Source organism: Aythya marila (genome assembly GCF_965140915.1).
Source record: "Aythya marila genome assembly, chromosome: 23".
Lineage (NCBI taxonomy): Eukaryota > Metazoa > Chordata > Aves > Anseriformes > Anatidae > Aythya > Aythya marila.
In genome coordinates this window covers 6,289,394-6,306,317 of record NC_139064.1, presented here as the reverse complement: position 1 = coordinate 6,306,317, position 16,924 = coordinate 6,289,394, and positions in this window count along the sequence as shown.

Genomic DNA, 16,924 nt, shown 5'->3' with positions numbered 1-16,924 from the left:
GAAGCCAGCCCAAGGCCCTCCTTGGCTTTTATGTGCGGCCGTGTCAGCTCAGACTGGTTGCCAGCTCATCTATATGCAATGGCTCATTAACATTGTGGCTCAGTTTATGTATTCTGTGTGAAAGGCAGAGGAGTGGCTGCTAGGGGGATTCAAAAAATACAGCAGAAGGGTTAAGCTGCTGAATTTAGGGAAAGCAGTGTAATATTACCCAAAGAAGCTGATGTTACTATCAGCAACATCTCCCAGTCTCTTGCCCCATCCCAGCAGTATAAGGCCAACAGAAGTGCCTTGACTACTTGAGGATCATGCCTTTGTTTTATATGGGCTTTGTGGTCTTGGAACCACACTGGAGGAGGTCTTTCATACCTTCTTTATTCTGCAGAACCCTTTGCAATTTGATTTATTTGGTCTGAATTGTATTAGATGTATGTACCCTTGTTTAGGGTTTCCTTCCTAGATCTGAGCTGGAACCAGGAGTCCATCTGAAATCTTTGCAGAGGGACTGCAGGAGTTAACTATTTGCAGTAAAGATGCTGCTACTCTCTCTGCATTGCTGTGATCTAGGAGCTTGAAAAAATGTGTATCTCTAGTATTTCTCAGTCCTTTGGTAGAGCCTTTATATCTTATTGTTAAGGGATTAAGTGATTTAAGCCCAGAATCATCCAATTTACCTATATGCACATAAAAAATGGCATATCTAAGTTAATTCTTCTGGTTCCCTCAAGTTAGAAAGGCATTTCTTCTCAATCTAATACAGGTATCTAAGAATGTCTTTTCTTCTAGAGGTGCACATTCTTCTCCATCAATAGAGAGAGAACTTAGGTGGATAAAGCAGTTTATATCTTTTCATGCCTGCCATAAATAATTGAGTTCTACCCTCAACATTAAAAACCTCAGATAGGAGGTTGGTCTTCCCTGGTTTATACAGCAATAGGAACCCAGTGCTTCCAGCTACCCACCAAAGGTGGGTGGAGGACATCCTGTAGGCAGGACCTCCTCAGTTTCTCAGAGGCTTAGAAGAGGCTGGAAATAGGATTTGTACATTAAAAAGTTATTTAACACTCGGGCAGAAACAGAGTTGTTCAAACAATTAAAAAACAGGAGCTTTGTGACTCAGTGACAGAGCATTTGCCCCAGAGTGTTCTGAAGACAAAAAGCACTGATACAAGGAGTTGAGTTTGGTTATTAGCCATTGCATTGTTTCAATAGCTCAGTCATTAATAATAAAACTGATAATTTAATTTTAATTTAATTTTAATTAAACAGCACTTTTCATCTCCCAAGTATTTTAATCCATCTATCTCTTAACACTCCTGTGAGGCAGGTATGCTGTTAGTAATACTAACATATACAGGCTATTATAGCACCAGAAACACTGATGATGGAATTGCTGCAGATAACTTTACATTTTAAGTAATTGATGTGGTATACTCAGAAATAATAAATCTGGTTATTATTATACTATACCAGTACCTGCAGGAATCCTGTCCTGGTCACTTTATTGGCAGCTCATAACGGCACAAATTAAATTTCTTGCCTCAAATAACATATTACAGATTGTTTAACACATTTTTTTTGAAGAAAGAAGCTAATTCTTCTGCAATGAAATTCAATGGTGTTTTTTTTTTTTTTACCCCACTAGCTTCAAAGAGCACGTTGAGCCCTTCAAGGGTTTTACTTCTGTTAAATATTATCCTCAAAACTGAGAAATTAAAAGTGAATGGGCTTTCTTCTTTCTTCCACTAAGACATGTCAAAAGAGTATTATAAAAAAGAATAGCTTTCCCTAGCTTTCAGAAGCTCATGGAATGAATTTCAATTGCAGGTTTTTAGGAAAGAGTGTAATTAACAACTTTATTCAGTCTGAGGCCAGAAAATTATTCCTATATTTGGCATGAAAAAGGCAGAGCAGGAGGGGAGTAAAGGACCTAGATTTTCACAAGTGACAAATGAGATCCCCTAAATGGCAGTAATCCCCATGAAGTGCTGAGAACTTAAACTCCAAAATGATTCCTCTGTATTGTTTCTCATGTTGGACCTTCGAACTTATCCAAGACACTCTTGGAAATTTAGGATATTATGTGTGTTCAGCTGATTTATTTTCCTAGGATAGCACTTCCAAAGATGTGTCCATAACCAAGGAATTAAATCGCATTTTCAGAAGTGACCTTGGTATGCCAGTAGCCAAGAGCTCTCCTCATTCATAACCATCTCCCCTTTTCTGAGCTTGCTTTATTGTTTTATCCAAAATGTATTCTCAGGGAGACTGTCCTATAAAGAATAAATAGGAAACAAGGTGTGACTGAGCTAATGTTCTCAGAATGTCCCCTGCTATATTTGCAAGTCATTTTTTGTTTGTTTTCTAGCATTCTGTTTTTCACAGTAAGTCAAAATTTTCTGTTAAAAGCAAGTATTCTGCGAAAAGTCAGCTCACCTAGTAGCAGTTTTTCTATATAAATATTGATAATCTCTATGTGTTTTGTCAATGAAAAACACACAGATTTAATGCCTTTATCTTCAGAAATGATTATTTATGGAAGAAGCAGTCTCCCTAAGATGTAATCAAAGATGCATATTTTAAGTGTGGTGGGGAAGTCAGTACTGCAGGCAGATGTTTATTCATTAACCTCAGTGTAACTAGGCTGGCAGCCTCCCAGTACTGGTTTACTTTGTGCTTACCATGGGGAGGGATTTGAAATCCATTACAGTTTCATTCTGGGTCCCTGGAGAGGTGATTCCATCCTTCCAATTACGTCTCATTTTCTATCTGTAAAATGCTGAGCATATTCTAGATAGTAGTGTAGCAGCACATATAGAAATAACAAGAGACTGAATGTTCATTCTGATGTATGTACTGTTGTGATTCATTCCTAAAACTTTCTTTTCTGTGAACCAGCACCATCATACACTGAGAGAAATATGAGAACTGGCTTTTTGTTTCTCTTAGCAGGGTGTGTGTCACTGACACCCTTCCTTAAATAAATAGCCATGCATGCCAGCACACAGATAAGCTTGAAGAAAGTGTAAATCTCTAGGAGGGCAAGTGTCTGAAATGGAAGAATGGTATAACGGCTGAAAATGATTGTACCCATCGTCCCTTCCAGCTGCTTCTGGCATTGCTACTAATGAAAGGAAAAGGTTCATAATCACTTCAGCCTTCCTTATTCTTAGACAGCAGGTAGCTGAAGCCCTTGGCCTGCTTTGCTAACTGTAACGACAGAATATAAATGCATAGGCTCTTTAACTTCAAGAACAAAGCTAGCTGCAGTGCTGGCTGTGCCAGTGCACATGGAAATCCAGAAAGGCGGAGACCTGTGTTATTTAACTCCTTCAAGTCATTAGAGTCGCACAGCAACAGAGGCCTCATTTGTGGGAAGGTGTTACCTGACCTGTTCATTACAGAGCAGTGCAGGGGAGCTTGGGAGAGGGGAAAAAAGTAGTCATGAATTCGTAGGCTGAGAGAGAGACTTGGCTGCCCACTGATTGTTTTGTGCATGTTAGAGACACGCTCACATACTTAATTTTTCTGTGACTTGTCACAATTTCTCTGTGCTTTCTGAAAAGAATTTAGCACTCTCTTTAAGCTGTTATGCTAGAAGAACATAGCTGCAAGAAAGATTTTGTGGAACAATGCGGCCTAAAATCCCCCCCAGACCCCTGTCAAGCCTGCAAGGTAGAACACCTCTGCTGATAAGGTTGCATGGGGAAAGCAGTTTTTATGCAACATGGTTCATAGAGGAAATTATGCCAGCTTCTCGCTGGAAGTACTAAAGCTCATTACCTGCATTTACTTGTAATTCAGCTTCTTGGCAGAGGTTAGTGCCAGAGAGGTCCTTACTTCCCCTGAAAATGTAGGCCATGGGTGGACTGCAACAAAGGCACTTCTTTCCTTCCTGCTCATGCTAAGCTGGGTGTTCGGCAGAAGCTGTTCAGCTGCTGGACAGCCTGCCAGGACAGCAGCTGAACACCCAGCAGTTCAGCACCCAGCAGTTCAGCAGCTCAGCACCCAGCAGTGCATCTGGATCAGCACCTCAGCCTCAGCTGGGTAAGGGTTTGTAATAGCCATGCAGAATAGTGACAGATGTTAGCAGTTATGTGTTGCTTCTACCTTCTAGTCACTGAATGCTTCATTTAAAAAGTTAAACTAAGCATACAGAGGAGAAAACCAGACTTTTATTGATAGGGAGCACCATATTCTTATACTGGCAGCTGTGTCCTTGTCGGCTTTCCCCTTCTCTTCTGCACTCTTAAACAGGACAGTTTGAGATGAAAATATGAGTGCACAGTTTTAGCAATCTAGTGGTGGCTCTGAACAGTGACTTTGGGATCTGACTCAGGGTTGTCTGAAATCTTTTTTCAAGATGCCAGGAAAACAAAAGGCTAAAATGCTATGTAGGAAAGTGTACATCTCATGTTGCTGAACAGCTGGTGTCACCAGTTAACACCGGTTGAAGTTTTGTTTCTACATTTTCGTTTCGGGTTGCCTGCTAGTATCAGGCTTCTGCATTAGACATTAGAGCTCTCATGCCTGTTATTTATGATAGTATTAAAATTAGTAAATAGTTGCAATTCAGTGACAATGCTTATTAATTTTGTAGAACAAGCACAGATGTCTCAGGTACACACTGTGCTCTAGCAAGTTTTTTTGAACTAAGGTTGATCAAATGCTATGAAGCCTTGAAATGGGAGCACGCTTCGTTTCATCCTCTGTGTGCTTTTTCTCTCATTTTTCCAAATAGATATGCTTCTGTAAGTTACAGAAACGTATTCATGGAAGTCTAAGTTCTCAAGGGCATGAGATGTTTCTAAAATGCTGGTCTCGAGGGGTTGTCCCTACATCAACCTTTGAGAGCCCCTGAGGCTGTCAGGTCCAGGTCTGCTGTGAGCACAGCTAGCCAAAGGCGTTATATGAAACATGTCAGACCCTGCTTGCCTGAGCAAACGTGATAGCTTGATAAGGAGGGGGGTGGCACAGTGCACAGCCAGGCATACCTACATGGACATCTGCCTGAAAGCAGGTACATGAACAGGAATAAGCAGATTAAGATATATTATCCTTGCCTGCAAGTTGCCTTTCTTGGCTGTGTATCACCAGCAAAATTCATTTTCTGGAGAACAGAATATGAACTTTAGATATGGAGAACAGGGTTCTGGAGAACAGAGCATAAACTGTAGGTAAGGCTGTGGTCTGTGCCTCAGTTTTTTTACCCACTGTACTTTGCAAATGAAGAAATGAAGAGTTCTGTGTAGACATAACACTACCTTATTCTTTGTGCAACAGTGACCATTCCTTGTACTGCCACAGTATAAAATCTCTTTGAAAATCCAGTAAGTTGATCTTGCTGCTGCTCAGCAGTTCCAAAATTTTACCATGGTAAAAGGACCTGGTGTCCTCTGTGGCAGGACCTTCTGGATGGTGGTTGTGTCCCTCTTAGAATGCATCTATAACTTTACTCTTTGGGCAACCCACAACTGATCATTTTGACCTTCACTTTCTTCCAACTTTAGGAATTAATTCCATCCATTGTCTATTTTCCTGACAGACCTCAGCTGCATTGTATAGACTGTTAGAGTCAGAATTTGTTCGTTTCTTTCCTTATTATAGCTGTTTTTATTTTGGACAATGTCCCAGTTGCCTAGCAATGTCAGTAGGTGCTTTGAAAATAAATAGTAAAGCATAAGCTTCCTGCAAGATAGAACATTATATTCTGCTGCAAACTGAGTCTTTTATCTACAAGTCTCAGTGTACTCTATCAGCATTAATAAATGAAATTTACCCTCTTTTTTGGAATGCAGGGAAGGGAGAGAGAAGTAAAGGAAGTAGTCATCATCCTATTTTTCACTGATGGCAACCAAGGCAGAGAAAGGCAAAACAAGGTAGAAAGCCTGGTCTGATATTCTGACATACTCAAGTCAGGTACTGATCTCTCATGGGAGTCATGAAGAAAGCTGAGAGCATATCACTTGAAAGAATTAGGACTCTGTTGAATTCCCTTTGCAAAAAATAGGTTGGATGGAACCACAGTGTCAGGCAGAGTAAAGATGCAAACAAGTTGTGTGGAGTAATTTCTTGTTTAGTTATTTCCCAAGAGTAAGAATGTGGTCCCAGAGGCAACACAGACATAGGACAGGGTGGTGAAGAAATCAGCACGTTCTCTTTACATGTATTATGCTTTTTGTTCTTCCACTGGGAAAAAGGTTATTCCTGATTATTGTTTGAGTTTGGTTCACAGTCCCATGGAACCTGGCCTTGTGAGATCTGGGCAATGCCTCTACAAGGAGAGCTGGATTCAGGATGCAAGTTTGTACATCTGAGCAGCTGCAAGCATGGCTGAGGAGTACCTAATGCCATGCGGGCAGTGCTAGTGGGAACTATAGCCCCTGTAGCACCTGCTCTCCTTCTGGTAGACCTACCTCAGACTGTTTAATGACTAGTAATAACAGAACTGGGTGGTAACTTTGTCTTGGTTTCTAAGAGCAGCAGAAAGGGCTGATAGTCTTGCATTGTACCCATAAAAGTTGTGTGTGGTTACTATTATCAAAAGGAAAAAAAAAATATGGAGCATCCTATTTTTCCCAAGCAAAGAACTGCAGGTACTTCTCCTCCACACTGTCTTTTCAGAAGTACATTTGCTGGGTGATTATTCAAAACCCTGGGCCTTGCTTTTGAAGGTCAGGACTTTAGAAATAGCCATGTAAAGAATGACTGTTTTACAAATGAGTGAACCCATCAAAACGAGTCACTTGGGAGAGCTGTAAGAACAGGCTGGATAGCAGAGAGCTGTAACCACGTTTGGTAATAGAGGCTGACGCATCAGCTGTGGCCTGCTGGTTTTGCATGAGTGATGAAAATGGTCAGCGATGTGTCTTTGTGTATGCAAGGCTTAAAATGCAGGCTGGAACAAACATGGTCTATGAGGGGCAGTGACACATAGCACAGCTCTGCTTGGACTGTGCCTAGTTAGGTTTTGGACAAGTTGCTGGAGGTGATACCCAGCTGCTTCAAGAGGCAGCTGGCATTAGAGCCTCTACCTTTGTGCAGGACTTGGTTAGGTAACTGGAGACAGTCGTCTGCCCTTTGTCTCACAGTGTGTTCATAGATCGAAATCTCTCTGTGCTGAAGTTTCCCTTTTGCAGTGAGTGTGTGCCATGTCTAGCTCCACAGAGCTATGAGGTGCTTTCTGAAGAGGAGCTTGATTTATGCCCAGGCAGGCACCTTCATCCGTTGTAGCAAGATTTTCTCTAGGTCTCCATCACCCACACTCAGATAAACCTCAGAGAGTGTGGCTTTACCCCGGGAAATGGTCAGGGTAGTAAAAGCAACGTGGTTGTCCATCACCCTCTACTGGCCTCTGCAGGGACTGCTTGAATTAACAGCTGGCTCTGTAGGTGATTGGAAAATCTCTTTAAAAAATGGAAGAAAAAAATAATTCGTGGTACTCATGACATATATATATATATATATATGTCATGAGTACTACGAATTTCAATCTTCCATTTTTGGATTAGGGCCAGAGTCTTCACTTAAAAAAAGAAAAAAAAAATATTGTTCAAGCTTTTCTTAAATGCCAAAATCTTTTTGCACAGCAACCAGGTGGAATCGGAGGTTGAACTTTTGTCCAGCAGTGGTTTTTTGGCTGATTTGGGATGTGCCTGTGGAGGCACAGAAGGGAGAGTAGTTCTGAGTTGAAACAAGGGTTATAGTAGCACCACAAGTCTGTTGGCTTTAGTTTTGTTTCAGATTTAACATAGTTCAGATGAGAACATCTGGTCTAGGTACATGAGGGAATTTTCTTGGCATTGGCTCAGTGCTGAATAAGTCCCTGATAAATCACCTGAAGCAATGATCATAGCGCTTCTAGCAATTCAGTTTCAATAACTTTATCGTATGACAAGGTGTATGCAAGCTGTCAGCACAAATGAATCAATTCCTGTGAATGGGATAGTACTGAGTCTGCAACTTCTGATGGTATTGTTAGTGTGAAAACACCACAGCCCAAGGCAATTTAAGTGCTGAGATGACATAACCCAGTCATCTTTCTAGAAAATGTTATGATATTGCAAAGCCTGGGGAACTGAAAGAAACTTCACCAGAACAAAGCTTTAGGATTTACCATGTCCATATGGCATCATATTTTCCTGGGAAAACTTCCTTATACTTCTTTTGACATGTCTACAATTCTGGTGTTATGCCTCATTTACACTGGTACATTCTGGGAAATCTAGTCAATAATTCCTTACGTCTGCTCTTACAACAGAGCACAGCATGACTTGTAGAGTCATCTGAGCTATTTCTGTGGTTGTTCTGCACTCTGAAATAGTTTTATAATGGCCTAAGATTCCGCTGATCTCCTTAATCTTGGTCTCAGATGTATCAAACAGTGGATGAATTTCATGACTAAAAGAAAAATAAAGTAAATTTCATCCATTTGGATGAAGCATCATTTCTTGTACAATTTTAGCACTAGTCAGATCTGAAATTTAGAGTTGGTACACTGTGTGGAAAAGCAATAAGCCCCAGGCAAATCTGACCTGAAAGGAGACCTTCACTGAATAACTTCAGGGTAAATCCAACAGATTTGCCACAACTTTAGTGAGCTGTTGCTGCACAAATTACAGTGAATAAGGGAGCAATCTAGTGAGTATGATAACATAACTGTAGTCAGCACGCTTCCAGAGCAATTTGGCTCTGAAGACTCTGGAGGACCCAGTTTGTTTCTCAGCATCCCAGTCTCTTTCTCAGGACTTGCCAGGAAGGTTGACACTGACCTGTGTGGTGGTTTCATACAGTCAGGAAGCAGGTCGCAGCAAAACTCATTGAGTGACTCTTCAGGAGGAGGGAAAATGCTTTAAGGAAGAAGGGTCCCCAGATTAAGGATCCGCCAGAAGTCATTGTGCAGTCTGTGCTCCAGGCACAGCAGCCGGCATGCAGTCCGTGTAAGGGGGCAGAGTCTGGCTCAGTTTTCTTGAGCCTTCAGACCCCAGGGGCTGTAGCACCATCAGGACGAGGCGCACAAGGATGCTCCCTATGTGTGTCCCATCAGGCGCTGAACCACTGCCTGAGGGAAAGAAGTGGCTCTCAGAGCACTCTGGAAGAGGTGTATTTTTAGAGATGCCTGCAAAGCCTTTCTGTCACAGAAGCAGTGTACTATGGCAAGTTAGTCCCACAGCAAATGCATCATCCTCTCTCTGTTTTATGTGAATATGCAGTGATAATGAGTGGTAGGGAACATCTTTCCCTATCTCCTTGTGGAACAGGGAGCATGGGGGAGACAAGAACAGAGGGACCCAAGTCAAAGTGTTTTAGCACATTTTGTCCTTAGTGTCTTAGCCAGTCACTGCCTGCAGTTTTATATTTATGAACCTGTATCAGGGGATTGCTTGATAGGTCTTTAATTTCCTTTGGTTTTACTCTGAACAGGCCTCTCTAGGGACAGTAAGAACATTTTCAGTGTTATTGAGTATCATCTCTGTGCAAACCAAACAGAGGAAAAATACTCTGATAATAACAATGAAATATGTGTGGGGTGGTAGGCTTTCTGTCTGCTGCTATTTTTTTTTTTTTTTTTTTTTTCTGTGGTGAGAGTTTCAAGGTCAGCTGGCTCCATAGATACAAATATGCCAAGAACAAAATGTACAGATGCGCCAGGAGTCAGGGACACAGACATGCTGGCACTGTAAACAGACCTGGATCATGTCCAGTACTGTCAGGCAGTCAGCACACGGGAATGTTCATAAAAAAGGCACTTTATTGCAGTGATACCAAGATTTATCTTTTCTCTCCCTTGCATCATTAAACATGAGTTATTTGTATTTTTGTGGAAAAGCCTAGATTCAGCACAATCTCAAAATTTTATTTGGAAGATGGAAGGGTTTTATTCATGTACTACAGAATCCTACAGCAATATCTGAGCACATAACAGACAGTGTGGTTCCATGAATAAGTGGCTGGAGTAGAAACCAGAAGACTGGTTTGATTTTTATTTTTTTTTCTTTCCTTGATTCTGCTGCTGATTTATTGTGTAAATATAGAAAAACTTTTTACTGTAGCTGTTGCAAGTTCCCATACACCCCCTCATTTTCCTCCCGTATATGTTTTCTTTTGTCAGTTATTTGCTTGAACTAAATATCAACCAGTCAGGCAAAAGCTGGAAATATCTTTGTCTAGCAGTCTTTGGCAGATTTAAAATATTAATGCATTTTATAGTGTACTTATTTTTCGTAACTGTCAGTTGGTGCTACCAAGGCAGGGAATTCCTTATAAATATTGAATGCTGCTGCAAGGCCTGGGGAAAAAAAAAAAAAAAAAAAAAAAAAAAAGTTCTAGAAATGTTTCTCTTAAGCTCCAAAATGACTGAAAAACTGCTGAAAATCTTCCTAATGTTAGCAAATTATGTGTAAATCCAAGAGCTCAGAAGTTACCTGATTCTACTGGCATTTTCTAATAAACACAGTTCTTGAATTTAACAGGTCCATGCAGATTGCTTCCTGGATGTAGATGCTTTAGGGAAGGATTGAACAAATGGTTTGATTTTAAAGGCTCCCTAGTAGTTGTCATAGTAAGATGCATCTCAGAAATTGGCTCGACAATCTGTTGTATGTAAAAGAATAAAACTTACTTGCAGAGTTGCTCTACAGCCCAGCTTAGCTGCTGGAATTTGACCAAGCAATAAAATCCCCTGGCAGAGCACTTGCAGTCCTCTCAGGGGAAGAGAGTGTGCAGACGGTCCGCGGTACTCGCGTATGGTCAGCAACTGCTATGCTACTTGATTGTGACAGCAGGAATTTATGCTTTGCTTCTTTTATGGACCCTTCCACTACTTTTCTGTCTCCAAAAAATCCTACTGTAAGAAGCAGTTTAGTGTCTCAGTAAAATTCAGAGCCACGTATATTGTAAATTTAAAATGGAGTTAGAAGATTTTTACCTATATGTTTCTAGTTCAAGTCTTGCCCAGGTTAACCACGACTGAAAATGTAAATGCTGGGTGACCTCAGCCAGGTCCTAAGGGACAAGTCTCTGAGCTCTAGCATGACTGACAGTACTTGAAACAAAACAAAACAAAATAAAACAAAACAAAACAAAACAAAACAAAACAAAAAAAGCCAGGAATTAATAGCCCAGCTTATCTGTCTACCACGGTGGTTAGCCTAACAGACCACTTCTGGCTCCAGAGCTGCTCTGTCCAGTCACCTGAATATGTTTGGAGAATGATGAAAGGGCAACACTGGGGACATGCTGTCCATACAGAACCTGTTTTGTGGCTAAATAGAGGCCTTTTGTCCCCTGGGCTGCTAGGCTCTTGATTTTTCTGGTGCCAGGCACACACACATGAGATTAAACAGTAATAAAAAGACCTCACTAGAGTCAGTGGGGGTCACGGTTTCTGCAGACAGAAAAGAGATGAAAAGAATCCCGAAATGAACTCAGAGCAATGCTGTGTGGGACCTGCTGTAACAAATGCTGAGTCGCTTTTAATTACGGAGTAGATTGTAAATAGCATTAAAACACACCAGCTAAATAAACTAGACATGCTGATATTCCATGCCTTAAATCTCTCTTTGGGATGTTATTTTTGCACCCTAGATTTTGCCTCCTGGAACATAACCATGAGATATGCTGGCAATGACTTTGTTGCACCGATCTCTGATGTTCAGTGTATGGTTGTTTCATAGAAGGTGACAATCCTGGACATCAAGGGTGCACGGTGGGCCTTGTTTGTGCTCCCAGTGGTGCCCCAAAGCACAATTTAGTCTATTATAGTTTCATGCAAAAATGTTTGTGGACTTCCCTGGAATCAACTAAATACCCTGTTATATTCCTTATGGTTAAATGAAGGAGCTGCTGGCTCTGTCTCTTATCATTGCCAGGCAAAGCACAAGCTAGAGTTGATATTCATTGTAAATGAAGGGGCTGGTTACTGGCTGAGATTGAGAAATTGAGTGTACCTTGCTTGTTACATCCTGTACGTGCCCATCCTTCTCTGCAAAGCAAAGGCTGTACAGTTCGAGAAAGGAAGTTAATGCAACAAGATTCCCATTTGAATGAACCAAGACTTTTGCTTTTGTCAGAAATCTTTTTGAATTCTGGAAAGAGAAATTCTGGAATTCTGTTGGTTTTTTGTTTGTTTGTTTGTTTGTTTTCCTAAATTTGGCACTATTGGCAGTGTGTTGCAGCTACTGCATTTTTTCGTTTGTTTGAGCTCTCAGTGAACAGCCCTGCAGGCTGGCACAGTGGCTCATTCACAGAATAGATGTGTCCCAAGGGCGCGAGTTCATGAGCTCAAGCAGTGCCCTCGCTGGTCTTCCCTTGCCCCACGGCTGCAATGGGAAGTTTGGTCTCTGGGTGCTCCTCAGCCTTAGGTTCTGCTGCTGTGCCTGCAAAATAAGGGCTTAATTACTGTTAATTATAATGGCTGTTCACTAAGAATTGGCCTAACACACTTGCGGGTGATCCAGAAGTTAAAAGATAGCAACAATTTGGGATGTGATCAGTGCTAGGCAATAGCCCCACGTAACTGTAAGAAGAGCTGTCTCTTTCCCCAGGTTAGCATTAGCTCCTCATTATCATATCAAAGGAAATGGCAAGCAGACTCCTCCACACATGCTTAGCAGAGGCGGGGGAGTTTGGGTTTATTGCAGAAACTTTTCCTTCCCCTTGTCTGCCTCTGTTCCTATTTCCCAAGTTTCGTTTTGAGCTTGGGGTTTGAATAAGCCCCAAAACACAAAAGGAACTCAAGACAGAGTGGGTGAGCATCACTTAATTTTGATCTGGATTCTCAAAGCCTTACTTGAAAGTCTTGCTCTTGTTCAGTACACCAGGGAAGAGTGGAGGAGGATGAGATGATCTTAGAAGCTGTTTTCTAGCACTGGCTCCTACAACTGTTTTCTTCTAGTGGGATAGTAGGCTAATGGTTGACAAACAGGAGGAGACATCTCTTGTTGCAGAGATCAAATTGCACAGCAAATTAAAATGCTCCCTGAAGGTCCTGTTGCTCCCTCTTCTTTCAATGCATGTAAAGCCATAAACAGACACCACTCATTTTAGAGCAAGCTTTAGATTCTGTCACTGGTGTTCAGAATGAAGACAGTCCCTTTGGGTGATAAATGTCATGGCCCAGTCTGTGCTCATCAGTGTGAATGGCTCATTTATGTGCAGCGAAACCTCAAGGAAATGGAGCTTACTCCTCATTTGGTTCGTGAAAGCTCAAAAAATTGGACTGCCCTGCTGAATTCTACAGGAACAAGAAAAAATCCAAACTGATGTTTGCTTTATGAAAGCTTTTTATATACATAATGTCCTTGGAGAGCTATTTTGTTATACCAAAATGAGATTAAAGTTTGCTCTTCCACATCCTGTTCTGTTTGCAAATCCAGGAATTGAGCATTCCAGTTGCCATCATTTCATCCCCTTGAATAGCCCTAGAGGTCCTGTGGAGCACAGCTGTTAGAGCTTGTGAGCACCCCCAGATTAATCAAGATGTTGCACTGAAGTGAAATTTGCGTCCATGCACTCCAGGAATTAGAGCGCTCATCCCATTCTAAACTAGGGGTCTAATTCAGATGCATCCTGGTACTACCCGTCCCCTGCATTGGTTAGAAAAGAAAGAGCATGACTATTTAGACTTGGACCTGTGTATCCTAAATGGCATTAGCTGAGATGAATCCCATCCCAAACATGGAGAGAACTTTGCCTTGTTGATTCAGAAGCATTCCCTCTGCATTTCCTTGTTTACATTCTAGCCTGAGAATAATTCCAAACTGTACTGCCATTTTGTGTTAAATCCTCCTCTTCTGCAGTGAGCTGATACCCAGAATTCTTTAATATATTTCAAACTTGTGAGGCCATTAACAACTTTTAAACGACATTAGCAAGGGCACATTGATGTCACCGACTCAATGAAGCGTAGCTTCCAGCTGAAAAACTGTTCTCAGATGTGTCTGGTCTTTAATCAGTGCAAACTGGAAGACGTCGGTTGAAATCATAGGTACAACAGTGCTGTAATTTAGAGTGTAAGAATAAGGAAGCAAAAGTCAAGTAATGAAACTTGTCAAGCTGCGTGCACTTACATGGGCCCACGCAAAAAGCACCGTGTCTCCAGAGACAGCTCCCAAAAGTCCTTTTTTATGTCGGTGGAAGTACAAACCTCTTGAGCATCTGCTGTTCTGTGATCTTTGCTGTGCTTTGCAACGTGCCTGGTGTATCATGTCCTGTGACAGGCGGCCTCCTCAGCACACAAATGCACTTAGGGTATGCACTGGGCAGCATCCACAGATCAGTGCGGCCATCCCACCTCTTGTCAGGAGAGAGGTCTCTGTTCCAGCTGGTTAATGCATGTGGAGATGTTGGGGAAACATGGCTTTCTGCAACCTAATCACAGGTTAGCGGGAGCTGCACTTTTAAGACCTTTTTCCCTTTTGTAGGGATATCGGTGAAGGGATATCTATGCCAGCAGATGGCAGTGCCTGTTAGCAGAGTTTCAAATCCTGGCAGGAAAAAACGGGAATCAGTTCAAAATGTGAGAGTTTTTATTTACATTGGATAAAACAGTGCAATTTCTTACCTGTAAATGAAACAATGCTGTAGCTCAAGGTGGGAAAATTGTCACTGCAGAAATGATCATGCTGTGAGCCCACCCTTCTGCATGTCTGGGAGACCCCTGTCCTCTTAGAGGCTACTGGGTTTGTAGATGAGATGCACTGGATGAGTGTGTGCATGGGATGTGGGAAGAAAGGCTCTTCCTGACGTAGCCCATGTCATATTAGCTTTGCAGACTTGCAGAGGCTCTCTTCCTCTAGGGCTGCTGGCTGGGCTGCTTTTCCTAGCACAAAAATTCATTCTAAATCTTATTACAAGAGATTAAATAAAAGAAGAAGCGGAGCTGATGCCTATATGAAGGTGACACTGTCCTTAGTGCTGGCATGGAAGCCTCATCGAGCAACTTAACCTGTCCTGAAAGCTAATGTTATAATTCTAGTTGGGACTGACTCTTCTGCTGTATGAGTTGCTGTTTAGTACTTTTGGGGTAAGTTTAACTGTGTATTTAAAAAAAAAAAAAAAGCAGACAAAACCCATAACTGTTATTGTACTCTCCAAGCCATAATTTTAAAAGGATATTTCATATATTGTAGACGTAGTCCTAAAAAAAAATATATATATATATATATATATTGCTGGAAAAACAAGGAGCATTCCTAATGGTTGTGAGCAGGCAGAAGATCTAACATAACAGGATTTCATCAACAGTATATTATACCATGTCTTACTTCATTGGAAATAGTTCCAGTGCTGAGCTGAGCCCTCTGTGCTGTTTGCATCCTAGCCAGGGTAGCACCATTCAAATTCATGAGAAGCAGAAGCCAAACTGGCTAGTCAGATTTAATTGTCCAAACTGTGCAGTGGGAAATATAAACTGACAACAAGTGGAAAAGTGATATTACATCCACAAAACTTGTGTTTAGTAGCCAAAGTCCTTGGTCTGGCTCCAGATTCATATCCCATCTGTTTAGATCCAAATTGCATATACAGATCAAAGAACAAGAACACTGGTAAAAAGTACATCTATAGAGATGTATTTTCCTAACCCAGTCCTCTGCATAACAGGACTATTAATGAATAGTCAAAGGTGAGTTTATTTCTTTAGTGCATGTCTTTTTCAAATTCTCAACAGCTATTTTTCTGCTTTAGCTCTCCTAACAAGGTGTTATGTATCCTAGATTTAAAATGGTAAGAAATCAAAATTTCTATCACATTTCTTTTCTTTCTTTTCAAATGCTACAAGTTCTCTGGTTCATTTTTTCCCTTTGTTCCAAAACAAGAATGCAAATAAAAAGATGCAAAATACCCATACAGTAATATAAAAGTAAAAATGTCATTCCAATGCTGATTTATTTCATTAGTGATAGTGTAACTTTAAAAGAAAAAAAAAATCAATTGAAAATAATTTTGCAGTAGAAAATGGAACAAATTGCTGTCAGATTCCAGCGCTACTGACATGTTCCTATATCATGTTTTGATTTTGACAAGTTCTCTCTTCCTGCCCAGAAAATCTCCTGTGAAAGCATTTCTGATGGGCTGTAATGTGTGGGGCTCCTGGAACAGAAAACTGGGGAGGAGTGGGGGTGTCAAGTTTAGGGAACAGGGCAACAAAGCCTGAAGGTAACCTGCAGTCACCAGGCAGCTCTATCTCATATCTGCTGCTGGCCTGACATTTGCTTTTCAGAAAAGGAAATATTTTATGAAGCTAGGGAGACAGTGTGGTATTATCAATGACTTTTTTTTTTTTTTTTTTTTTAAAGGGGGGGGGGGGGGGGCAGGGAAGCAAACCACCAAAGAGCTTTTTCCTGGGACTAGCTGGATCACAGGCAAACAATGCACCTGAACAAACATCATTTCAGCAGTTTGGTGGTTGACAGGCAAAGGAGCGTCAGAGGAATCACGCTCTCCCTCCTTCCCCCCACTTTTCCCAAATTCCTTGGTTCAGCCTGGATAAAAGGATTTCCACAGTGCTGATGAATGCATACACATGTGCCTCCTGATAAATGTACAGCTTCTGCATTCTCCCTGTTCTCCGTTTTTAGGCACTGTTTTCAGTTTGTGTGATTTCAAGCAAGAATGCAGTCCCCACCCCTTAACACACACACACACACACACACACACACACACACACAAAAAAAAAAAAAAAAAAAAAGCGCCTCTCCAGGAAAGGAGAACCCAGGAACCCAGTCAAGAGGAGAGCTGAGAAGCAGCCCTGGGAGGAAAAGTAAGCACACAGAGCTCGTGGAGGTGGCACAGACCCTGTGGTGGCAGGGAGCACCGTCCCCTGCCTCTCCTCTCCCCCCTCCCCAGCCAGCCCTTGCTGTGCAAAGCAGCGCCTTAAACCCCTCCCCTCTGCTTTCACTCTGCCACCTTTCCCTTTCCTGCTCAT